The sequence below is a fragment of the Pteropus vampyrus genome, unplaced genomic scaffold (genome assembly GCF_000151845.1).
Source record: "Pteropus vampyrus isolate Shadow unplaced genomic scaffold, Pvam_2.0 Scaffold887, whole genome shotgun sequence".
Taxonomy (NCBI): domain Eukaryota; kingdom Metazoa; phylum Chordata; class Mammalia; order Chiroptera; family Pteropodidae; genus Pteropus; species Pteropus vampyrus.
In genome coordinates, this window is record NW_011889668.1 from 61,522 (window position 1) to 65,877 (window position 4,356).

The 4,356-nt window shown below is 55.5% G+C and overlaps 1 pseudogene; it reads left to right on the forward strand.

Annotated features, from left to right (window-relative positions):
* The first annotated feature begins 3,981 nt into the window (after positions 1-3,981).
* Positions 3,982-4,100, forward strand: LOC111734231 (annotated as a pseudogene).
* The last annotated feature ends 256 nt before the right edge of the window (positions 4,101-4,356 follow it).

Below are 4,356 nucleotides of genomic sequence, written 5' to 3' on the forward strand. Positions count from 1 at the left end.
TCATTAGTTTTTTAGGGTTTCTTTGTTGTTTTTCTGGTAGAAGACCTTGGGCTTTTCAGTAAGCAACAGGATAAATAGGAGACTTTCTCCAGCCTAGCACAGGGAGCTGCGGGGGGCAAGTACACTACTGATTAAGCTGGTATGTAAATCTGTTGTGTGATACGTATATGGAGAGATGCATCTGTCTATCGATAGCATCAGTCAGAGCCTGGACCAGAAAAAGAAATCCAAGAATCCAACGTCTTTTTAAAACTGTGACGGCCGGTAACTGTGTGTGCGGAGGAACTTGACAGCCGGTAACTGTGCGGGGGACGTCACGCGGTGCGTCTGAGCGTCCATGGTCTGTCCGCGTCGCAAGCTTTGCCCCGCTCAGCGACAGCTCTGTGCCCTTGTGTCAGCCTCAGAAATGTGCATCGGAGCCGAGATGCCCGAACTTCAGGCGGACTGGCCAGGAACCAGTGTTCCTGCTTCAGGTGGCGAGAGCATCTCAGGCCAAGGCGACAGAGGGTCCCTTCCCGGCGGAGGTTGTAGAGGCCGCCCCAAGTGCGTGACGGTCCCTGAGTGCACTCCGGGCCCCGAGCCCCTGAGGTTACGTGCTCGTCACGCAGTCGGAAGCATTTTGGTGCCGACGGCGTGCCGGGCACCGGGAGTTCCTCTCTATCAGAGAAGTCTGTTCCTGGTCTTGGCTTTCCAGGGTCTGCAGAGGTGACTGGGCAGGTTCGGGGAACAGAGGAGGGAGCACAGGGTGCGCGGCGGTGACTGGGAAGGCCCGCCTCCCGCGAGGGCGCAGACGGGCTTTCTGCAGAATGTCGTGTGGAAGCAGGACGGGGAGGCGACTGGGCAGGAGCAGCGCGCGTGAGGCTCGGGGCGGGGGCGCCGGGGTACTCGGCAGTCCCTGCGGTCAGCGTGTGGGGCCGTGGTGCAGCCTGGGCTGCTCGTCAGCGAGCCAGTCGGCCGTGTCTGCACCTCGGGGTGGCCGGGGATCTGGGACTTGGAAGAAAGGCCTGAGCACCAGGGCCGTGTGTGGCAGGAGTTGAGGCTACACGGGGGCGAGGTCCGGACACGGGGGGCTGCACCTCGCCGCCAAAGCCTCAGTGTGGACACGCAGATACTGAGCGGAGGGTGCCTGCTTTTACGATTTCTATTCAAGGGCTAACGTTACAGTTTCATAAGTGATTGACTTACTAAGTCAACGTAAGTCAAAGGTCATCTTAAGTCACCTGGGGAACAAATATACTAAACTTCGAAATAACTGGCATCACTATTGAGTAATGTTTTTCTTTTTTGTGTTTTATGTTTACCATTCAATATTGAGAAGCAAATTTTCTGAATAAACGAGGCGTCCCAGCCTTTTGTGCATCCGGCGGCGTTGCACGAGGTGTGAGTGTTTTAATGCTGTCGCGTTTATTCACTTAAATCTACGTGTTTTCAGGACTTGAATTAAAATAGTTGTTTTTTTCTCCTTTAAGCAAAGTAAAGTTAAACAGGCCCTGGAGAGGCAGACGGGCCTGGTGCGCGAGAAGAAACAGCCCACGGGCTCCTTTGAAGAAACACGTCTCTTTTCTGTATCACTTAGCGTGTAAAACGCATTAGCCAATTATTTTTAAAAACGGGCTTCGGCTCGCATGGTGTTGCTCAGCCTTGTAAATGTTTCACTGCGATACTCTCAATTCGGAGCAGTCAGGGAATGGCCCATTACTTCCAATTAAAGACAGCAAAATTATTTTATGTTCTGTGCAGCATTTAACACTGTAGAGATTTAAATGCTTTCTAAAGAAAGAGCTAGTAAAGATCTTTCCCGATATTAACAGCCGTGATCCGGACAGCGTTTCTGAAACGCGCCGACCGCTTCCCCGCGTGCTTTTCGCGTACGGTGATGAGCTTTAAAGCGCAGTGAACTTTATGTGCTGTGTGATTCCAGTTCTGGAAACGGCACCGTTCTGGGGACAGACAGCACAGGCGCCACTCGGTGGAGTCGGGAGCGGGTGGAGAGGCGCCTGTCAGGTTTGCAGGCGGGGGTTTGGGGGCAGTTTCCGGGCCTCGACGAGGTCCTGCTCCAAACCAAAACGGGTGACGACCTGGACCGAGTGCGCCAGGAACGCGCACGTCAGCCAGGACAGCACGAGCCCTCGAGCACATGGTCTGCTTAGGCCGTGGGCGGCTCGGCCGTCAGCAACGCTGCCATCGGCCGTGTCACGAGGTGACCATGGAATTCTGTGAAGCAAGACAACAGGAAGGACACATCCTTGGTGCAGGCGTGCGCGGGGCAGGCGTGTGTAGGGGACGTGTGTTCAGGGTAGGCATGCACAGGGCAGGTGTGTGCAGGGGATGTGGGCAGGGCAGGCGTGCATGGGGCAGGCGTGTGCAGGGGACACGTGTGCAGGGCGGCGTGTGAGCAGGGGACGTGTATGAGGCAGGCATGTGCAGGGGACATTCAGGGTAGGCATGCACAGGGCAGGTGTGTGCAGGGGACGTGGGCGGGGCAGGCGTGTGCAGGGGACACGTGCAGCCCGGCGTGTGCCGCAGACAACTAAGCCGGGAAGAAGCTCAGAGAAGAGCTGCTGTCTCGGCCCGGGCAGGGACAGCCACTCTGAGGATGGCCGTCTCGGTGGCGTGACACGGGAGCTGTGTTTCAAAGGGTGTGTAAAATCACGCAAAGCCAGAATAAGGAAGCGCCTGAACCGAAGGAGCACGCGGAGCTGAGGCTGGACGCCCCTTCCAGGCGTGGCCTCGGGCGGACACGGGCCCCCGGGACGGGGCCTGAGCTGCGTCCTTCCCCAGGTCCTTCCAGAGCGGTAGACGCTGGGGGACGGCTGGTTCCAACAGGGGAGACGAGACACTGGGGAGGGGGCTGGAGCCTCAGCGTGGGGGCCGCCTCGCCCGGCCCAGGACCCCCCCGGCCCCCTCCTCGCTCCCCTCCGGGCTGGAAAGAGTGGGGTGATGGGCCAGGCCCCCCTGAGCAGGTGCAGCTCACGGAGGCCCCGGGCCGGGGAAGGGCTGGCAGGGAGGCATCTGCTCCTCCCCCCCGCCCTCGAGCGGACACGAGGCGGACCTCCCCTCGTACGCACAGGCAGCGCGCGCTGCTGCTGCGTGCGTGTGTGTCACACGTGAGTGTGTGTGCCCGATCGGCACGCAGCGTGCTAACTGCCGTCGCGTCACCCACTGTCAGGTGGAGGTAAATGTCGATTCGTTTCTCAGTTTAATTTTAGCCCCTGGAAAGAGCAAAGCGCCCCAGTCAGAACGACGGGACACGTCACACTCTGCCACTCACCGCCGGGACCCGACGCTGGACGAGCAGCCTCGCCCCCGGCCCTCGCTCCGTCCTTGGGGAAACGGGGCCAGCTCTCCTACCTTGCAGGGTCCGTCACCCCTTTGCGTAGGCTCCTGGGCCTCCCTCGGCCTCCCGGGGATGGGCGGCCTCCAGCTCCGGCCCGCCCCACCACCCTCAGCCCCCGGCCCTGTCCGGGTCTCGGTGGTTGGCACCTGCTGCCGTCGACACCGTTTTTAATGTTAACTTTTTTCATCACATGGCTCAGATTCTTAACAGGCACCAGGCTGGGTTAAAAAGAAAGGAGATGAGAAATGAGAAAAGACCTTTCTTGCTTTGCAACAGTCAATTGAGTTTTACGTTATTATATTCAGAAATAAATAAATTCCACCCAAAGATTATTAAAGAAATTGCTGCTTTCAGGTGTTCTCTAAAATCTCATCAGGTAAATTTTACAGATGACCACGCAGTTTTTAAATCCATACTTTAGGTCTGATTTTATGGATTATAAAAGTTAAGGCCACTATAAAAATGTTTATGGCAGTGTGAGCGTTTTGGTAGGGAAGGCTGGTTAATGAATCTACTTCACATCGGTTTCTTGTTCAAACTGGGTAAATTAATTGACACCCGTGCTCAGTGTAAACATTTTATTCACTGAGTTTTCTACCCGAACCGCATGCGTGTGGCATTTCTCACTCAAGCCCAAAAGTCCCATCTGCGGCTGTGCCACACTGAACAAGCTGGATCCCATCTGAGCTCGGAAGCTAAGCGGGGTCGGGCCTGGTTAGTACTTGGATGGGAGACCACCTAGGAAGACCAGGTGCTGTAGGCGTTAAAAAAAAAAAGTCCCACGTGCATTTGCCTACAGCCCAATCCTTTTATTTTCACTAAAAATCCAAAGGAAAAAAATACACATGCTAGCATAAAAAACTAGTATCTTTGCATACTGCCTCTCCATTTTTTCTGCTAATGTGTTTTAAAGAAAAACTGGGTTTTCTCTCAAAGTAAGAACATCGACTGTTTCCACGCCGTCCAGATGCAGCGCCGGAGTGCATCATTTGAATTTTGAATCGTTTCTAAAAGAAAGA